The sequence below is a fragment of the Schistocerca nitens genome, chromosome 4 (assembly GCF_023898315.1).
Source record: "Schistocerca nitens isolate TAMUIC-IGC-003100 chromosome 4, iqSchNite1.1, whole genome shotgun sequence".
Taxonomy (NCBI): Eukaryota; Metazoa; Arthropoda; class Insecta; order Orthoptera; family Acrididae; genus Schistocerca; species Schistocerca nitens.
In genome coordinates this window covers 602,764,729-602,787,646 of record NC_064617.1, presented here as the reverse complement: position 1 = coordinate 602,787,646, position 22,918 = coordinate 602,764,729, and the positions used below count along the sequence as shown (strand labels likewise).

Genomic DNA, 22,918 nt, shown 5'->3' with positions numbered 1-22,918 from the left:
AGATGAAGAAGCTTGCACAGGATAGAGTAGCATGGAGCGCTGCATCAAACCAGTCTCAGGTCTGAAGACGACAACAAGTGTTCGAGAAGAGGGATGGATATTCAACATAGTTAAGTACAAATCATTGTATGAGGAAAGTAGCGTAAGACTATCAGGAAAATGATCAGCATGTTACCAAATTTTTCTTTGAGAAAGTATAATGTAATATTTAAAATGACTAGCTCCACTTCATAATGATAGGTGGCACTTTATGGATCACAGGACATTGAAATGACTAAACTAATTACGACAATGTTCCGAAAGTTACGTCCAGCAGGCGACATCATCCTAGCTCGAGTTTTGAAAGAAACATATTTTCATTTCTAAACCAGTATAAGAATACTACCGCAGGATGAATTTCCTGATCTCTCTACAATTTCAATCAAACTTGCCAGACGTTTATTAAATTACTGTTCCTTCACCTTACCTTTACCAGTTGCTTATGGATATAAAAAGTTAATGTCAAAATAATGTTAAAGATCTACTGTAAACTATGTAAAAAAGAAGGTAGGCTTACCAATGGGATAATAACCCTACTTTTGTTAAAGTACCTACGTTATGAAAAGGACGCATAAATTAATCCTTCATAACTTTGTAATTCAGCCCAGTGTTCTGGAAATGTGAAACGAATATTTTGACAGCACGCGGACATGGATCCACATTATATGCACACTTAAGGTAGCTGTGCGAGAAGCATGCAAAGCGAATATTTTGACAGCATGAGGATAGGGATCCATATTATATACCCATTTAAAAAGCAGCTGTGCGAGAAGCATGCGCGCTACAAGATTCAAAAACCTTATCGGTGAATCGATAGATTCACAAATATTTTGTTCTCTGCTAAGGTACTGCGTGACAGTATTTTTAGTGACGTTTTGTCGAGTGAAAGGCATCAGCTAGTCATCCTTTTCAGTTTCTTGCCTTGTCATCAAGCTGTCGCAAAATTATATTGCAACTTTTTATTATCTCGTTTACTATTTACCGACAAGTTTTTGGTTATTCTATTTCTTGACTTGCCATCATTAGCGCGGCTCTGTGAGAAAATGCGTTTTCATGTCTTTGATTAATGTCGCTTTATGCATAGTATATATTTCAGGTTCATATTTCAGTAGCAGCAACGCAGATGTTACTGGACCCAAACCTCACATCAAGATAACATCTTGACAATAACACGATTGTCACCTATCATTTTCTGAGCTGCCAACCGTTATTTGACAGCCCATGTAGGTAACGAAGGCGCTGTAGTTACTTCTGAATTGTACGTCATGTTGGTGCACCTGAAATAAGTACAAATGGCTGACGACGGACCAGAAGATATTAGTTATATTGTTTTCTGTGTATACAAATACTTATTGTTTTTAATTCATCCAATAGTTTGTGGAAGATATGTTGACGATCAATGAAAGTAATTCCACGTGTGTTTCAATTGAAATCAGGTTAGTAATGACAGTTTTTTTATAATGAACTTTAGTTTATTTCTAGTTTAGATGTCAGCGTCAGTTCATCGTTAGTGCTTTTGCTTTGACAGCTGTATGTTTGAATGAAATAGAGCGTAGTCACTGTTTTCTTTGGGACGTGCCTCAACGGTCTACTATTTCCTAGCCCAAGAAACTCTTTGCAAGCGAACACGAGAAGTTCAGCGGTATTTTCGCGTTTAAATGTTAACTTTACGCGTCACAATGTTTATGTTTAAATTTTTATCAAAAGTTTCTCATAAAAACATGTTAATCACCAATTATTTTGGAACAGTGTTGTGAAAGAATGTGATACCGATTTCTTTGATACACTATGTTATGACTAAACTTTAAATCTTTATAATGTTGATATAGTGACTGAAGTTGTACGATACGTTCCGATTTTCACCGTGTCACATATTAGATATCACTCACATGGTCGGTGGAGTTGGTGATACTTTAATATCCACTACATGCTAATATTAGGAACTCCTGCAGAAATCACAGTTGCCCTGTTATTGTTAGGAACAGGAATTTGTGAACAGTAGCAGGAATTAGGCCTATGCAGTGTTAGTATGTTAGATTATATTTAGAAAACGAATTTTTTAACCGAATTGAAAATGAACAGCATTAATTATTTTAATACACCACCAAATACTGTACAACCGAAAACATAGGTTGAAATCTGCAGAGAAATAAAATTCTAACTGCTGTATTTAAATTATTCTATTACCTCTGCTCAAAACATTTTATTGTATTCATATTTTTATAATCATTCACTCTGTATTAGTAATTGTATTTACTAACAAGAAAATATACCTAAAATTAATTTTACATTGTTGGATTTTATTATTTTGTGAAATGAAAGACAGTTTGTTTGTATATGAAAATAAGGTAATGCTGTCCTCAATGTGTGGCTTGGTTTGAGGAGAACAATGGTAGGCATGATATAGTTGATGGTTGTATGTCCTTGTCTTTCTCAAACCTTTGAAGTGACTTAGCACAACCAGTTATAGGGGCAGCTACACTTTAATGTGGGACCTGAACCATGACTGTTTAAGGGAAGCAGTTGGACTTGCTTGTCAGAGAACTGAAACTTAATATTTAAAAATAAAAAAAGATCAGTAATGTTACAGTGGAATACTATTTTGCTTTTTGACCAAGATGATCTAATGTTGTACCATTGATGGCTTCAGCTTTTGTAAACTTGAGGTTGATGAGTTAGAGTGCTGGCAGCTGCACTAGGTCTCTTTTGTTATTTACTTACTATTTTGTTAGCAAAAGCATTGACTATAATTATGGAACATTGTGTGTTACAACCCAAGTGGGCTTAGCTTAGTGCCTACCTCCATCCCTCTCCTCCCATTTGGAGATCATCATCTGACACACATAAGGTGCACCTAAGGAAAATATAATTACCGTAATGATAACTATTAAATGCACAAAATGAGAATTGATATTTCAGGTTAAACACTTTTTACCAACAATGTTTGCAGCACACGAATCATCTGACTTGTGTTGGGCTTTTTCAAAACTGAAGACTCTTTACAGTTTCCAGGCCAATCTTCTATTCATAATAGGCACCTGAGATTACAAGCACACATCACAAAGTAAAACGATCATATGTCTGAGGAAAATGTTTCCTTCCTACTTATTCTATTATGCAGTAGTCTAGTAAGGTAAATTTCCTCTTTTTGTTAGTTTTTTCCTGTTCAAAAATAAGGACTTGCATACTGAAGGGATGTAGGAGTTTAGACTGTCCAAAATATGTCTACAGGTCAAGCAGCTTGAGGGAAATGCAGTAAAATCACATATGGAACAGAAAAAGATTTTTGTCACTGCTGGTCACCTTGTTTGATGCAGTAGCTTAGTACCTTATTTTGAAATAAGAATTTCGGGTGTCCCGGGATGAATGATCAATATTTTGGGATATGACAGTGATGATTATTCGAGGCAGAAAAGTCTAGTAAACATGACCTCTAAAATGCATACCTTAACAGCACTTGTTCAGTAGAAGAGAGGTGTTTCACAGTATCGAAGATGTAGTGCTTATAGCTCTTAAGCTACGCATTATAGTGTGTTCTGTTGTATCCCTGGAAACTGACCACTCCTCCTGGGACACACTATATGAGGAAAATAATACAAAAAGCTCACTCTTGTCTAAAGGCAGATAATCCTAAATAGGGGATGCAAATAGCATAATTGCAATTATTTGTTTGTGTTGTTCCCAAAGAGGGAGAAATTTATTTGGTAAAAATAAATTAGAAGCTTAAATGACTGGAATCAAGACCATAAATCTGAAGAAGATACAACTTCTTCTGCTGGCAGCTCAGCTTTGGAAATTCAGGGATGTTTAAGAAAACTTGTAGTTTGTCAGGCTTCCTGGCCTTCGATTTGCAGAAAAATGGGGAGACAAGGGGAAGAAAAGACCTGATGAAAAGGTGCATGCATGTAATGAACATAAACAGATTTAGAACTCTATTAGGTCAATTAAAATTCCTGGTATGGACAAGACATCTGCACTCTCCAGAGGTGTCCAATTTTGAATGTTTCTGCTTGTGCCAGAGTACATACAAACTGAATTTTCTGGTTCAGTCATTACCAGACTACCACCTTCCAAACTAATCTAGCTTTTCATTTCCACTGGAGATCAGTCTTGGCACCAGAATGAAGATTTCATATTTACATTTGTTTGCTTTGCCAACTCTCAACCAAACTGTCAAGTTGCAACCAAATTTAGATCTCAGGCTATGCTATTATCACTTTGCACCACAACCAAGATTCCATATTATAGGTGAGTTGTTAATTATTTCAGTGTTAAAAATGACACACACACAAGTTAACACAACACAGTTAACGGAAATACGGAAGCGTCCGATCCCGCCCGTCTGCTCTGACCTATGACGTCACAAATATGGCGGAAACGACCATAAACCACGATTCCAATATGGCGCATATAAAGTCGTTATGTACACATTGTGAGGACGAAAATACATCGAAAAACACACACACACACACACACACACACACACACACACACACACACACACTCTTTCCACAAGAAACCTAATGACACTAACGGGACAAGCACGGGAAATGGGGTGTTTTGGGTGGGGGGCAAACTAAATATAAACAAATTTAGACGCCCACCCCCATACAAAACCACACAAATAGACGAAAAAAAACTGGCATCACAAAACTCCCCAAATACCACTAAACAATATCATCTGGAATCGGACACTTCCCTTGACCTATATAGCTCAACAGCAGCTCCCTTGGTCTATATAGCTCAAAAACATCTCCTGATACCAACATACACAGCCACACATCGGGATCGAACACTTCCCTTGACCTGCGCACTTAATTTTATCCGTCATATCCATTCCTGAACAAAAACAACCGATTAATTTTACTAAAATTACCACACGACGTACAGCAAACACTAAATTAACCTTCACACAAAATCGTTAACTCACTGAAACGAATTCCACTACAAACACAGCTGACACACTAACAATTTTGGGTAATGAGCAAAAGCAAACTGAGCCCATTACACCACACGAACGAAAACCCTGAACATACCGCTAGAGAGCACAACAAACCGCAACACGACGACATCTACAAACACGCCACAATCAAACCAAACTCCGCGCCGTCATGACGTCACACACGACAACACCCTTACGTCACGGGTCAAAGCCGACGCGTGGGATCGGACGCTTCTGTCGACCCCAGCACAAAAACAACATCTGGTAAACAGCTGATCATTGGCTACACCACACTAACCTCTCATTGCTACCTACAACTTGACACAAATGTATGTTGCCACTATATGCCCTATACCACACAAGTGGTATGTGCAGATGGTCATCTGGCAGTGATCTGTTGTCACTATCAACAGAAAATGTAGAAGTTTATAAGAACAATTTCTGTAAAGGGGGAGATCACACTGAATGTTAGGCTGATAGCTGTGTACCCTTACCAGACTACCCATTGACGTAATTCAGAGACAGAATTATTTTCTAGTACTACAAGCACAGCAAATAAGAACCCAGTGATCTTTGTAAATCCTTGGATAAATGCACATCATTCCACAAGAAAGAAACCAGTTCTTGGAACTTTATGGAGGAGGAAGCAGTTGATATGAATTTAATAACTGGAAATGCACAACATATAAATGTTTTGAGAGCAAGATCTATTTATGAGTATTGTTTTGCTATTTGGGCAGCAAAATAATTGGTGAAGCAGAGTAGATATAAAATAAGACTTGCAGTAGCAAGGAAAGTTTTCCAAAAATGAGAAATACATTAACTTCTGACACGAATTTTGTTGATAGGAAATCTGTGCTGAAAGTATTTAACTGGAGTGTAGCCTTATGTGAGAGAAAAATATTTATAATAAACAGTTCAGACAAAAAGAGATTTTTGAAATTTGATGCTATTTAATAACATTGAACATTAAATGAGTGGAATGGAAAACTAATCAAGAGGTGCTGAATCAGTTTGCAGAGAAAAGACATTTATCCACAGTTTGATGAAAAGAAAGTATCAGTTGATTGGGCTAACCCTGGGACATCAGTGAATAGTTAATTTGGTAGTGGAGGTAAGTTTGCATGCTTAGGGGGTGGGGAGACGAGTAAAACTCGTAGAGGAAGACCAAGGATTGACCACTGCAAGCAGGTTCGAATGTATGCAGGGTGCAGTAGTAATGGAGTGATGATGAGGTTTGTTCAGCATAGGCTAGAGTGAAGATTTGTGTCACAGTTTTTGAACTGAAGATCATTGCAACAATTGTGGAAATATTACTCTAATTTGCCATTAGCCAGGCACTTCATATCAGAGAGAAGGCAATGCATCTTGGATGTCAAGGAGAGCACTACAGGAAATCAGTATGTCTCGAGATTTGTGTGAATGGGGCTCACTCTGATATAACAGTGGGTTTGAAAATGATGCAAGATCACATGAGATTTTAACACAAGCATTCACAATCACCACACTAGTGTACACCCTATGGTAGCATGGCAATTGACTGTCAAAATAGCAATGTTTTTGTTGCTTTCTCTGTGAACTCACTGCGTTGTGACATCATACTCGCCCTTAATGATAAAATGTTGGTATTACAGGCATAATCTATAACGGGCTAATACTTTTTCACTCATTCAGATGTTCATATTTTCTCTTAAAATTGTATTTGTCCAGATCTGAAAAGTTTCCATTGTCAATTAAATGAAGTGGTTTAATCTTATGTTGTACAGAAAGGTATATATCAGTCCATTGTCCATTAAAGACCTTGCATTTTTCTTATATCTTCTTCTTCCTAGAAGTTTTTGACCAAGGAAATTGTTATTTTGTAGATTGTAAAGTCAATATTTCAACTTCAACTATAAATGCTGATGTAGTTGATGCTCATAGTAGTGTTTAACTATAATGATAACAACAGTGATGAGTAAAACTCATTTAGTGTTTTTGATGAGTGTTGAATAATAGAAGCTTCTACAGGTTTCTACATGTCAAACTGAAAGGGGATTCTGAGCATCAGAATTGAAATTAAATTCATGGATATTTGTATTTCAGTATCTCTCTTCTCCTTTCCGAATTTTCAAAACCCTCAACCAAGTAATATGCGCCAATGTCAAACTACTTCTATTATTAGAATGAAATTTTCACTCTGCAGCGGAGTGTGCCCTGATATGAAACTTCCTGGCAGATTAAAAATGTGTGCACCGATCGAGACTCGAACTCGGGACCTTTGCCTTTCACGCAAACACCTGGTTTGAGTAGTAGCTAAGTCATGCTAACTAAGTTTTACATGACTTCTATTAGTTTTCTTTCTTAACATTCTGAGCTTGGTCATACATGGTTTATATAGTAACAGAGTGCCCTGAGTTCCTCCTTGGAACTCAGTGCAGCATCAAGAAGTACCTCCATGCAGCACCTGCTGGTCCACTGAGATTTCTGCTGTTGAACTCCCTCTGCCATAAGCAGACCTGACTGAGTATTGTACTTGAGTCTGATGTTGTCTTTCTGAGACATCTGAATATGGCAAAATCATAGATAATTCATTTAAACTTTTTGAGATGTTGTCTTGAACCAATGATTCATTGAAAACAAAAACACCAAAAAACTGCTTGCCACCAGTTTTTATTACACTTGAAGATCTTGATATTAATGGATCAACAACAAGGCCTATTACTATAGAAATGATTGATACCTTCAATTTATGCATTCTTTTCTGGAAGCAAATGAATAAAATTAACACTTGCATGATGATTCTCTTTAGCAAAACTGGTTGAACTGAATTCTTAGTCAGTTGGTAAGAAGAGGGTTCAAATTCAAATTGGCCCGCCTAAATTTAGGTTTTTCATGGTTTCCCTAAACAGCGTGAGACAAATCCAAGTACAGTTCCTTCATATCTGATACAGATACAGCTGATTTCCTTAGCTGTTGTCCAATCCGAGTTTTGAAAGTATCTCTAATAACCTTTCATCAACATGTTAAACTACAATCTACTTTCCTTCTTGTCATTGAGAAACAGTTCCAAACTAGAATCAGAACGAGGGAAAAAACAACTATCCTATCCACTGGACAAACATCTGAGTCACAGAATTGAACTTACATATGATGAGCACTGTCATCTAGTTCATGAACAGAGAAGAATGCATGAGATTACTGTTGTTTGACATTGAGTGACCACCTGACAGAACTTGGTGCTTTGACCTCATATACAAACTTCTACATCCCCCCCCCCCCCACAGACACACACACACAAAGAGGGAGAGGGAGGGAGATTATGTCTTTCACATAGAGCTAAAAAGGAAGTCCTCTCTCCCAAAACAGTCTCCTTCCACTCCAATTTTAAGGTCATCCATGTTTCCTTTATTTTTTCCAAGAAGAGAAGTGTATCTACATCCAATGAATTGCAAATTAGGTTTTCAAAGGAAGTAGAACTATTAGCATAATTACAGAAAATGTGATATAAAATTGCTGTGTCAGTTATTAAAATATCCTTCTTAACATCATTAACCATGTTAAAATTATAGGCTTATTTCAGAATTGAGAAATTTGTGTTCGATCAAAGACGATTTTGCCCTTAGAAAACTGGCCTACATGAGTTCCTGTTTCAGTGTGGGAAATACTATTTTGGCCAGACATGTCACACTGTGCAAGAACATTTTGTTGATCACCATCAATACCCATTAAATCATTGGTAGTACAGCACTGCATGAACATGGGATGTCACATTTCTTTACAAGAACACTGAAGTTTCGTCCTTAGTATCTTTGTTCTGGGATAGGGTTTTTAAGGAAGCCATACACATACGACAGACAACTGGTTAACAGGGATGTGGGATTTCAACTAAGTACTGCTTGGAATCCAGCATGGCTGCCTATAAATTAAAAGAGGAGGAAAAAAGAACCTGTGATTTAGGACCCGACACTGTATTGTGGAGCGTTAATTCAGTTTTTTATCATAGGAGTGTTCACCAGCAAATTTATTGTCTACTGTGCATATATGGAAGGTCTCTCTTTGCTTCCATTTGGGGACATTATTAGCGCCACTTCCATCCAGCTGTGAGAGACTCCCCATGAAAGCATGAAACCTGCACCCTGCCTGATAAGTTTCACCATCACCATGCAGTTGTCACCAGTCACATCTTGGCAGCAGTGATGACACTAACTACCACACTTGAAGGTACTGAACAGTTTTTTTGATGAAATATTGTGCGACTTGAACGATGTTATCCAGTGGCTAACCCGAGAAGTTTATTTGCAGCAGATCTTTGGGGGAAAGGCTAAAAAAAATCACATGCAGGCTTTTAATTTGCATCTGCTTGTGTTCTTAGATCCTTCTAGCCAAGGAAAAAAAACGAGTTTTTGTATTATATTCTCATTTCTGAAGCCAGCTATTGGCCTACTTTTATGCTACTTCTTTGCTGCTCATGTAGTTAATTGCATTGATGTTACAGATTTTACATGTTAGGTTGAATTTTTTGCTTACATCCTGAAGCACCTCATTATTACTCTGTGGTTTCTACCTGGCATATTACTTGGTTAATTTGTAAATAGGAAAATTGTATTGACAATTTTTTTACTTTTTTTATTTTAAGTAGAGACAGATTGGTTTACCTCTTGGAGTGGACTCTCAGTATAACAGATCAGCAAACATAAAATAAGTAAAGTCCTCAAAGCTAAGCACCAGAACCTGATTTTTTCCTGCAGTGTGGAAAAGAGAAACTAGTTTGTGGAAAGGTGTGTGTGTGTGTGGGGGGGGGGGGGGGGGGTTGGAGCCGGAGAGTTGACTCAGAACTAGGATTATGTCAGAGAACAACATGGTGGCTTTCTTGTAAACTGGATTATGAAGGACTGCCCTCTCCACTCCTCACCACCATTCCCCAGCCTCACCTAACCATTTCCTCTTTCTTGGACCCTGTAAACAAAACGCTATAAGTACTGTGTGAGTATTTGGGAGGAGGCACAGGAAATTCCATCTCCTAATGACTAGTACTAACCAGCTGATCTGTCTGTGTAAATATTACTTAATTAAGTGTGTAGGTTTGAGATAACTACATATTTCATAGTAAGAATCCAATTTAGCTATTGTGTTGCTAGTATTGTGCCTAAGATTGTCGCCATCATGTTACATAGTGGCTATCAAAGATCATCTCTTTGATGCATAGTTTAGTAAAGTCATCATACAATGAGAAACAGCATGTTGTTTCATGCCATCGGGCTTACTTATCTATTAAAATTGTGACCATAAAAACTAAAAGACAAAAAGGGGCAGAGTGTATCAGCATCAACCGCGAAGAGTGACAGAGGACTCGACTGACAGTTTTAGTGAATGCAAAGGAACGTGCTTTTGTCATAATTCAGTTTTATGTTTGGCTCTGTTATTCCTGAGGGAACAAAAGCTGCACCAGTCACTGTTTCTGAATGTCAATGATTACCAGGCCAAGTGCAGCTCACTCACTCATTATTTGGAAATTCCAAAAGCTGTGTAATCATGGCACAATGTAAGGGAACAACTACACAAAAAAAACTTACGTTAGTGTGAGAAGTATAATGTCCAATGTGTGTTACAGCTGCTATCACTCTTTTATCTCTTGAGAGTAGATACCTATATATGAAAATATGTTTGTAGCATGTAACTGTACGTTACGACTGCTGCATATCTGTGATGTTGATTGTGCAAATATTTTGCTGATGTGTGAAATACTATCTTGGATATTCACCTGGGAGTCCCATTTGCCGGCAAGTTTTAGGCCGCCTGTACATGGAGTAATATTCTTGTGATAAGGTGTAGATACAACACTGTATTTCTGTTCTTTTACTGCTAGTAGACTAGAGGTCAGTGAGTGATCCTCTTGGCACAACTGAGAGCCCAAAATGCAGGAAACCCTGGAAACAACTTCAAGCAACTTATTTGACTTCATGAAAGAATAATTTATTGATACTTTTGTGCCATCAATTCAAAAGTTCAAATATTCTCTAAATTATTCTATTAGTAGAAAGATTTCCTAAACATTAATATGCCAATGAATGAAACATGTTAATAACATCTGGTCAAGCATAATCATATACACATAGATAATCCCATTCTGTTGTTTGGTATTAACATACATTAATGCTGTCTGTCCACAGTATGTGGCCATCAACTACTAAACAATATTTGATTACTTTTCACTTTGTGTTTATTTACAACCAAGTACAGCAATAGCTATGGTTTTTTTAATGATTGAAGTCCATTTTAATTGACACTTCATAAGATAATTGCCACATTAATTAATTGTTAATTCTGCTAAGAGTTGAGTGTCCATTTCCCACTATCATTTATGATTTAATTACTAAATATGTTCAGAAACATATCTATTAAGTAAGTAGATGTAGTCAATCATACCTGTAACTTGAACATTGATGGTAGTTCTCAGTGATTTTAATTTGATACTCTGTCAAGTCCAGTGAGAGGTCTAGATGCTGAATGATGGTTATACTGAAAGGTCCATTCATTAGGTAACATGGTGAGGGCTAATCGAATGCTTTGAGGAAATATCAACAAATAAAGGAGGCAAAACTTGAAAAGAATATTTAATGCTTGTCTGATCAAAATTGAGTGAACACTGTTCCTTTCTGCATTAATTGTAAAGTTCTTCTGGAAAGAGGTACGCAGCTAAGTATTGAATGCGAGAAGAACCAGAACAAACTTCTAAGTGCCTACCCCAAGGCCCAGCCGATATGGAATATTACTTTCCCTGAATTGCTTAAGTCTAAATTGACTTTGTCCAGGCCATGGATGTGTGCATACAAGATACCTCTTGGAACACAATGAACTCTTAATTCATCAGCCAACTCACAGGTGGCATACTGTAGCTTTAATGCTGTTCAGCTGCCACATCATTGCTTCAACATTGGTTTGTCACATGAGGCTACAATTGACTATCTGGTCAGTCTCCACAATGCCAATGCTCTGCTGCACCAAGTGATGTCCTTATGTGAGTCCAAGTGAGTTAGATGTTGACTACAAATTTTTACATGTTTCACACAACTTGTATTTGGTTACATGAAAGAAATACATAATTGTGTTACAATGATAATCAAAAGAAATGCACAATTGTTTTACAATTTATTTTACACTGAGGTGACAAAAGTCACAGGATAGCAATATGCACATACACAGATGATGATAGTATCACATACACAAGGTGTAAAAGGGCAGTGCATTGGTGGAGCTGTTATTTGTACTCAGGTGACTCATGTGAAAAGGTTTTTGATGTGATTATGTCTGCACAGTTGGAATTAACAGAGTTTGAACACAGAATGGTAATTGGACATTTCATTTCGGAAATCATTAGGGAATTTGATATTCTGAGATTCACAGTGTCAAGAGTGTGCTGAGAACACCAAATTTCAGGCATTACCTCTTACTTAGGACAATGCAGTAGCCGACGGCCATCTCATAACAACCGAAGGCAGTGGCATTTGTGTGTTCTGAGTTGTAACAGAGAAACAACACTGCCTGAAATTACCACAGAAATCAATGTGGGGCGTACAATGAACATATCCATCATGACAGTATGGCGAAATTTGGCATTAATGGACTGTGGCAGCAGATGACCAAGAGCTATTGGTAGGGTTTGAGTGTGGTGTAGTCCGCACAAAGTGATGGACCCAAGTAGTCAGCAAGGCACTGTGCAAGCTTGTGGTGGATGTAAGGGCTGTGTTTACATGGAATGGTCTGGGTCATCTGGTCCAACTGAACTGCCACCTTCTCTTGTGCATCAACAGCCCCACTGTCATCGCTTGCCCATGGGTCCCCAAACTGCACACCTGCTGCCTCTTTGGTCACATTCTGACTTAGGCTACTATTGCCTTCTGGTCCTTCGCTAACTGCCCTGACATCTCTCACTTGCAGTAGTGCGTCAGCAACTTGTTTTCTTTTGGCACACTGATGTGTTATCTGATGATCATGTTCCTCCAGCTCTAACCTAAACTTCTTTAGTCTGGATGACAAGTGTGATGTGCTATTTACCCATGTTAGGGGTTTGTGGTCGGTACATATCAGAAACTTACTTCCAACAACTTACTGCCTAAGTATTTAACTGGCTAACAAATGGCTAATGTCTCCCTCTCGATTCTGCTGTATCCCACTTTCTGCTTTATTCAGCATACACAACGGGTAAGTCACTTCCAATCTTTTCTTGACGTAAGATAGCCTCAACAGGTGTCTGACTGGTGTCAGTGAAGATTATGAGTAGTTTTCAGAGTTCGGATACTGCAGTATCACTCGACTGATCAGCTTCTCTTTCAAATGACTGAAAAGTGTTTTCTTGGTCAACACACCTGGTGTAAGATACTACCGTTTTTAATAGTTCATGTACCAACTTTTTGATTTTGCCAAAGTTGCTTACAAAAGTGTATAATATCCAGCGAGACCTAACTAAGTCTTCCGTAGCTTTGTTGTTTTGGGCTGTCGATACATTTTGACATTTTGTGGGTCTCACTTCAAACCCTCAGCCAACAGGATATGACTCAAATAGCACACTTCTTTTCGTAAAAAATCACATTTGTCGATCTGTAGCTTTAGATTGTGGGATATAAGCCTTTCAAACACTTCTGTTAGCCACTCATTGTGTTCCTCTAAGAGGCAGCCAGATGTCACCATGTATCCAAGTAGGTGAACAATTTATCATCTTGTAGCCCTGTCAAAATGGAATTAATCAATTTTTGGAATGTACTTGAATCTCTTTCTGTAGCACCTCTTTTTATGCTTGTGGTATTTTGTAGGGTCGTGAGCAATTCACCCTACCTTCTCCCCTTCTCCTTCTGATATCAGTTTGATTTCATGCCTGATGCTTCTGATAGCAGTTTGATTTCATGTTTGATGCCTTCTCTTAAAGATTTCTTGTCTCACACGAAACGAAAAAAGCATCGCTATACATGGTGCATATCTTGATAATTGCTTCTTTTTCGTCTTGTGTTCAAATGACTCATGTGGATATTCTCTTTATTCGCGCTTTCAATTGTGGCTTGTCTTTCTAATCTGACTAACTGAACGATTCCTACTCTCGTGCTGCTTCTGCTACCAGCCGTGGGAATTCTACTGACACTCTTTCATTTGTAGTTTTCAGTACACTCGCGCCTTATGCCATTTGCACTTTTGCCAACTGCCTCCGGTAGACACACACTCGGAATGATAGCCTCTCTCATTCTGTTCACCTCTGTTCTTAATCTGCACACCCATTCCTCTCAAGGCCCTGTTATTAGCCTTCTTTCGACTTGCTTGCGTCTCTTTAACTTTTCTCTGGCAACAGGGAATGCCTACTTCAACTTTATTTAGACAGTTTGTTTCCTATCTCTACCGTCCTTCGCCATTCTATGCATGTTTCGCTTCGCCTGTTTCGAAGGAGCCTCTTCTTGCCTGTGCGTGCACTACGAAACTCACCTCTTGCTCCATCTTCATTCCTCTACGCGCCGTTCATTCCATATCTGAGCCTATTCTGAAAGTATATACCTTCTCTTTCTCGTACATGCACTCTTGCTCCGTACATTTTGCTCCGTTCTCCACAGATCCACAGTCTCCCGGTGGCATAATCAATTACACCTCCATTTTCCTTAAAGAAGTCTCTCCACCAGCCTGTCCAATGAAAGATTCACATCATCCTCGATTACGTGGAAGCAATGTCTCGCTAACATTCCGCTTCTCATTCGCAATCCGATGGTTTTAGATCCCTCTGCCTCTGCACTAATATCATTCCCCTAATCCTAATATCTTTGGCTGGAGATTCTACTTTCCACCGTCGTTTAAGCTACTTTTTTTGAACTAAGCTACATCCCACTATCCACAAGAAATCAAATTTGATTCTCCATGCCTTCGTGGCACTCCAATTCTACAAATTAATTTCTGTTTTTGCAGTCGACTGTCAATATCTTTTTGGGCAAGGTGAAGGATGACTTCTCACGCCGTTGCTTAGATCTCCTGCCTTTTACTTTTCCTCTGTGCATGGCGTGCATGCTCTGTGCATTCTCTCACATAGTTACAAGCTGCATTTAAAACATGTTACTGGATTCAACCGGGTATATGGGCCACTGTGCTCGGGCAAGCTACACTGTGAGAATCTAACTGCCCGTATCCTGTTTTTGTCCCTGCAACTTCTACATCTACATCATAGCGGAAGATGCTTTCGGTACCACTATCCGATCCCTCCAACCCTGTTCCACTCGCGAATAGTGCGTGGGAAGAATGATTGTCGGGAAGTCTCTGTATTGGCTCTAATTTCTCGAATTTTCTCCTCGTGGTCAATAAACGCGAGATGTATATTTGTGTGTGTGGCGGTGGTGGGGGGGGGGGGTGTAATATGTTGTCTGACTCCACCTGAAAAGTGCTGTCCTGAAATTTCAATAGTAAATCTCTCCGTGATGCACAACGTCTTTCTTGAAACGTCTGCCAGTGGAGTTTGTTTAGCATCTCCGTAACGCTCTCTCGCCAGCTAAACGATCCCGTGAACTTCCGTGGAACAAGGTGAGATCAATCTCGGCCATCCTCGCTGGCATTATTGTATTCTTTCCTCCGTTTGCTGATACAACCGGCTCCGCTTTTCTCATATTTTTATCAGTGCAACAGTCCTGCACCATTTGCCCTGGCTCACTACACGTGTAACATTTCGTCACTTTCTTTTTGTTTCGCCGTGACGCTCTACAGCTTCGAGTGCTCTCATATTCTGTCTGGCCGAGGCTATTGTGCTCTTCTCCATCAGAGCGATCCTCTGTAGCCTTTACTAATGTTAATTGTTCACTGTGTACACGCGCTATGGGCTTTATCCTATCATCATAAATTCCTTGGATGATGACCTCTTTGTTTAACTTCCATATGAGTCCGAGGCTGCATTCTTACTCCGACTTTCTCATCGTACCTCTCATAGTCACTTTAAAGTGGTGCTGCATTGCTTCCAGCTGTGAGGTTCACTGTGCTATGGTTTCCCCATATTGTTACCAACACACAAACATTTTGGATGCATGGTAATTGAGTGTTCTGCTGTCATAGTTTCCTACAAAGATGGCACGAATGTCTCGCCAATTGACGCTTAGATCTTTCACTAACAATCTGCTATATGCTGAGCCAACTGTTTTAGTTTTTACCAGTTTTAGGAGATTGCTATGCTGCTCTGGATTTATGATTTCAAATGCAACGTCGCAGTTATCAAGGAACTGATTTAGAGTATTCTTAGTGCCATCAAAGAATTGAGGTGTTAATTTGGGAGATTCCTACAGACTGACAAATTGCCTACTGAGTGGCGCTTGTGTCAGTGCCTTTGTATGAAAAACTCTCTCTGCCATGTACATGTCTGCTAAGATGTTTCACTCACCACATAAATTCTCGTTGATGCTGCTGTTATGTGCCTTCCGCGTCCACGTACTGCCATATGCCGCCACTGCTACTGCTGATGTGTTCTTTCTGCTGCTGACAAAATTGGAAATTTGTGATAAGTTCCTATGGGTCCAGACTGCTGAGGTCATCGGTCCCTAGGCTGACACACTACTTAATCTAACTTAAACTAACTTACTCTAAGGACAACTAACGCACACCCATACCCGAGGGAGGAGTCGAACCTCCGACGGGGGGAGCCGCGCGAACCGTGGCAAGACGCCTGAGACAGTGCGGCTACTACGCGCGGTTCTGCTGCTGAGAGCCGTCCACTTACTGACGTCCGTTTGGGCTGCTGCTGCTCGCTGCCTGTGGCCGCCTTCTGGGATGACTGCCTTGTACCTCAGGTGCTGTCAGTCTGCACATGCTCGTCCGGCTTCTTCTTCTCCTTCTTCTCTGGGTGCCGTCCATTCGCTAAGGCAGCACTGTCTCTGGCCACCTTCCTCAGCGATTTCCTTCACCCCATGCACCATCCATTGGTGGAGCTACTTCTGCTTTTTCTTCTTCTTGCCCACTCTCTTGCTTTCTTGGCCCAGCCGCTAGCCTGCACACTGATTATTCATTTAATCCAAGGGATTCCCAAAGTCATTTCTTTGTTTTGCTTGATGTTGGGATTAAAAGATTCGATATTTCAAAGAAGGGTGACCTGTTCCAATATCTGTCAGCAAACAACCCCTGCTAACCCACGGTCAATCTTCCACCATGAAATAATATGTATATGTCACCTCCCGTTAATGGTCTAGATGCTGAGTGACAGTTGTACAGGAAAGGTATATTCAGTTACCTAATGTGATGATGGCTTATCGATTGCTTTTAGAGGAGTATGGAAGTCAGTTAGGTAATACAAATAAATGAAGGAGGCAAAACTTAAAAACAATCTGGAATGGTCACCAGAGAAAAATTTAATCAGTGAAGGAACACTATTCCTCTCTGTACTAACTGTTAAGTTCCCCTGGATGATGGTATGCAGCTAAGTATTGAACGTGAGCAGAGCCACAGCAGACTTCTAAGTGCCTACCTTGAGGCCCAGCCTACTCGGGGTACTGATGATTACTTCGCTGAACTTCTAACTGTGCCAATCCTGGCCCCAGTTCTGTCCTGCAAGGAGTTTCTCAGAATGCCACTGAACTTCAACTCCTTGAATGACTCGCCATGGCCTTATGTGCTGTGCAGTAGCCGCGTCTGTCCGTTTACGTTGGCACGTCGTATGAGGCTACATGTGATCATGTATGGTCGTTACCCACACCGCCAACGCTCTGCCACGCCCAGAAGCGTCCTCCAATGCTCTTCAACGCCCAACAGCGTCCTCATATAAGTACAAGTGAGTTCTACGTCGTTTCCGGACGACGCCATCGACAGCGTACATCCTGTGGCGTCTTTATATTCTCAAGCAAAAAATCGTTCGTCCTGGCTTCTGCTCTTTTGGCCTTTAAGGTGTTGCATTGTTCATATATGAGACAACATGTTGGGTCAAGTATGGAACCTAAACATGTGCTTCACAGAAAAATATTGTTCATTTACTCTAGTGTATAACAGTTAAGCATAATGAAGATATGTGAGCAAGAAGGGTTGAAGAGATTAGTGTAGTGTTCGTAAACAAAAGAAACAATACACTACGATTGAGGTGCCCAGGTAACCAATAACAATGGAAATTTATTGAGCCTAACAAACAAAATAGAATAAGTTTTCTAGAACATGAGTCGGTACTACTTGGTTCAATATAATTCGCCACTGAAGACGTGCCATGCCCTAGGTAAGCACTGATGTTGCACTATAATGTCCTGTTGGGCAGTCACTGATGTTTCACGAGGATGTTTGTACGCAGATGAAGTTCGTGTGATAGTGTCCCGTGAGGTGGCGAACGTGGAGGAGGGTCTGAGACAAAGTCCTGCGAAGCGGTGAGTTGCGGTGAACTCTGAACATTGGAGCACTAGGCGTCTCTGGCGTAGAACATGGAGCTTACTATGTGATAGGTAAATGGGCGCAGATTGCTGGCAGCTGGCGTAGGCATGTGACTTGTGGAAGCGAGGTAATGCTGCAGTGGATGCGTTGTTTGCGGCGATGCTTATGCCTCTGGTGGCGAGGCTGGGATCACAAGGTATTATGGCAGCTGCTGGAGGTTCGCTTGTAAATAAGTCTGCGTGTTTGCTGCTGCGGATTGTTTTCATATGAGCTCCAAAGGCAGTGTCGTTAGCGGCTGGAGCTGCACACAACTGTGTGGTTGGTGGCCAAGTCGCCAGGGGATATACAGCGATTAGAGTAAAACATAATCATGCCTTTTGATATTATATTGTGTTCCAAACAAACAGAACGGTTCTGAAAACAAAGGTACTCATGAAATAGTAACAAAGTCAGAACCTTCTGTTTGTAAGGTAACAGGGGATAATATGGAACTCTTTCAAGTAATTTAAAATTTAAAGCACGGCAGCAGAGATAATATGCTGGGCAAAATAGACCGGAAAATACTTGTTTGTGTTTTGATGGACGTTGTAGTTCCGTTGGATAGTGTTTTGGTTTTCTTTTAATTGCAACGAATTATATAAGTGTGGTGATAATTTGTAAAATTATATAATGTATTTAGATTTAAGTATTTAAATATTATAAAATATTGTAAACGAGTTGTGGCCATGTTTAGCAATTATTTTGACTACTTTGGTGTCATGTGACCCGACTCAGGACTGTGGATGTGAGCGGGAAAATCGGGGTCTTTTGTCGTTGGCCGTTGTGGTGGTGAGTTGGGAGCGGCAAAGTGCCGCGAGTGCAAGCATGCACGGCAGGGTATGCGAAGGAACAAAGTGAAAGTGTGTGGGTGTGAGACAAACAGTGTACGAATTGCACCGATTATTATTTGTGAACTTAAAAATGCATGGCCACAACGTTAAAGTGTTTCTTTTGAATAAATAAGTTTCAATCTGAACGTGTATAGTTCAATTCACTGCTCTTCAAAAGCCAGCCAATATCAGACTCAATAATAGGGGCGCAAATGCAACCGTTTACTACCAACCCCCTTTACAGATGAGCCACGTGAAAAATAGGTAGTAAACGAGCCCGAGTTCAGTTGCAATTGGGGACTCGTCCGGGATAGGACTTTCTTCCATATTCCATAGTATTTCGGAATCGAATGTCCGTCTGATGTTAGGCTTTTGAACAGTAAGTGTGGGGGCTCTGAGCTAAATTGGTGCATTAGCGGTACCAGAGTGTTTGTGCTGGACAAGATACGCGCTGACCCGTGGTTACGCCGATATAAGGCCACCACGATTGTGAAGCAGTCAGTTACACAGTCTAATGAGTCGACCACGTGTTGCCGCGGGTAAAACCGCCGTGCTTGCCGTAACCACGTGTTGCCGCGGGTAAAACAGTCGTCCGTGCCGCGATACGTGCTGCCGCGAGAAGAAACCGTCGTCCGTGCCACGTCCATGTGTTGCTACGGGTAAAGCATTCGAAGCTGTATCCACGTGCTGCCGACGATCAACGCCGTCGTCCGTGCCACCGACCAACACGACTACATGCTGCCAGGGGCCTACGCAACGTGTTCTCGCTCCTGATTGAGTTTGCTGTGTGTCCACGCCGCCGATTAAGATTCATTGCATAGCTGTGCAGCGGAGCTCACTGCAGACGTCGCGTCACACTAGGATTTAAAAGATAAGTACAGCCAGCAGCTACATTGCAAAATTGTGTCCTTTCATTAGCCATGGCCGATGAGACGCGTGAATCTCAAAGTGAAGGCGAATCAGTGGATGTTAGGAGTACCTGTAGTAGCCCTAGCATGCCAAAAGAAATAGGCTGGATACCAGGAAGTGACCTCAGCACATTTTTTGTAAAACTTACTAGTAAATTAGGAGAAATAGACTCGAAAATAGGGAATATAAAAACTGCAATAGTTGGAGAAATGGATTCGAAAATAGGGGATATGGAATTAAGGCTTAGTGATAAAATAAAGGCAGTGAGTGAAAAATTTTATCAGCTAGATCTCAAATTCACTCAAATTACAGATAAAGTTGAAAACACAGTTAAAATTGTTGAGGGAATTATTGAGAGAGTTGATGAGGTTGAAAGAGGCCTAGTAGCCAAGGTGGACACTGTGCAAAGTAATCTTGTGGGGCAGATTCAGGTACAGGAACAGAAATGCACATTATTTCAAAGACAAACAGAGGCAGACATTGAATCCATTAGGATAGGAGTGCTGGATTGCCATAAGGGAATTACTGACAATAAGAAGGAATTAGAAGGGGAAATAAATGTCTTGAGGGAAACAGTTAATACTGTGGCAGCAGGGAATGGAAATTTATTGTTGGGATATCCTCTAGGGCATGGATTTCAGTCAAAACCTTTTAATGGGGAGAATAAATACCATGCAGTTGACTTTCTAGCTGCGTGTAAGGATAACTTTGTGACAGGGATGAGTGAGCAGGCATCAATTAAATATGTTAAGAGGCAGTTGGAAGGGGGAGCTCAAACATGGGCAAACCAAAACGATGATACATTTTGTGATTTTAAAACTTTCGAAAACCTGTTCTTGAACAAATACTGGGGCCAAGCAAAACAATTAAGATTGCAAAACGATTTTTTGAATGGATCCAGTTACAAGAGTGGAAAGGAAAGTATGAGAGAGTTCTGTGTTAGAGAACTGAATAAATTAAATCATCTGGATAGGCCACTGGGCGTATTAACAGAAATATCTACACTAAAGAGAAGATTACCAGAGCATTTGCAATGGGATTTGATTCACAGTGCAACAGATTCAGTGGAAGAATTTCTTAATTTTGTGGATAATATGGACAGGGCATTGTGTTACAGACCTAAATACATGGAACATAGGGAGAGTGGAAGGTATCATGAAAGGGGAAACAGTATTAATTATGAATACAGTAATAACCATAACAGGTGGAGAGAAGATAGAAGTGATCGGAATAATCTGGATAGAGATTGGAGAACCAAGCCACAAAGGTATAACAGAAGTTTTGGAGGGAGAAGAGACAATTTTGATCAGATGAGGAGTGATAGAGAAGGTATGAGAGTAGGAATGCCAGATGCAAATGGACAGGGTAGGCAATCAAAAAACTAATTGATGCCTCACTTAAGGTCCGCAGGGGGGCTGGTAATTATGTGAACAGGGCCAGACAAGGACATGATGGGATGAGTAATAAAGTCAGCAAGGAAAATAGGGAAATCGGGATATGTCATATGGATGCTGTCTTAGGAAATGAAAATCTATGGGGGGGTTTTAACAATTATAGAAATACAGATAAAAGGTATAAGAGGAAAAAAGGGAACAAGGCTAATATCAGCAATGAACAGTGTGAGTTTTACATTGATGACATGTTTAAAAGGGAAGAGAAATTACAAGCAGAGGAGGACAATATTGGTTTGTGTGCAGCAAAATTCATTGAAAGATCAGAGACAGAGGTAGTTTCATCAAAAGGGGGAACAGAAGTGGATATGGAATTAAGGGGCAATGTTCACAGTAATAATGGGTGTGATGAATGGGTAGAGATGTCTATTGGAAATAGTATGGAGAATTGTGGAAAAGGTGAGGAGAGGGTTATTCAGTGTGATGTAAAGGCTAATATGAATGGTGTATTTGACAATGTGGAAAATGCTGGTAAATTACCTACTGATAATGTTACTGTGCTTGTGGGTGCAGGTGTTAACTGTGGTAGTGATAATGACTTCAGTGTGGATATTGAAATGCATAATGATATGGAGAATGTTGCTGTATGTTGCCCAGAAGATAAAATTGAAACCTATGTTTTCTTAACTGATGATGCAAGCCTCAAAGATGTTAATTGTGGATGGTTAGGAAAGGAGGAGGCTGATTATGATTTGAGTGATTGGGTGTCCTATACAAAATTACATAAAGCTTTGATGCCTGAAGAATGGGGTAAAATAAAATTTAAAATTGCCAGAAAATTGGAAGAATTAAGTGAAGAAGAGAATGTTGAGTTTGCTATTAAGGATCTGTTTGAAGGGGATACTGATGTATGTTTTGGAGAAAGACCTAAAGATATTTGCATTATGCAAGAGGAAAGCAGGAGTGAAGTAGAAAGAGATTTATTACAGGAATCAGGGCTGAACAGAGTGGAAATAGAGGTGATACAGCCAATAATTGATATCAGTGTGGGAGGAGTTGCAGATATAGCATTATTAGACTCTGGCTCAAGTTTATCTGCAATCTCTGAATCTTTCTGGCAGCAAATTAAAGGTTTAGGATTAATAGAATTACCAGTTACAGGAGTCAAAATTAAGACAGCAACTGGGACATGTAGCAAGCCCATCAGCAGGGAAGTATTACTGGAATTTAATAGTAATGAGTATTGTTTTGATATTAGTTGCTTTGTGGTGAAGGGTTTGGCGTTGAATGTAATTTTGGGTATGGACTTCTTGTACAAGTATGACTGTAGCATTTTTGTAAAGGACAGAGTGGTAGAATTTGATGCTGGTGGAAATAGACGAAGAATAAAATTTAAAAGGGAATTAAAAGGAGGTGAGACAATTACTCATTTACAA

At 39.9% G+C, this 22,918-nt stretch overlaps 1 protein-coding gene across 1 annotated transcript in view; it reads left to right on the top strand.

Moving 5' to 3' along the window:
- The first annotated feature begins 1,336 nt into the window (after window positions 1-1,336).
- Window positions 1,337-22,918, top strand: part of LOC126253483 (tyrosine-protein kinase Src64B) — a 300,293-nt gene continuing 278,711 nt past the window's right edge. Inside the window, exon 1 of the mRNA XM_049954851.1 lies at window positions 1,337-1,475. The gene's annotated coding sequence lies outside the window, so the exon portion shown is untranslated. The remainder of the gene's footprint in view (window positions 1,476-22,918) is intronic.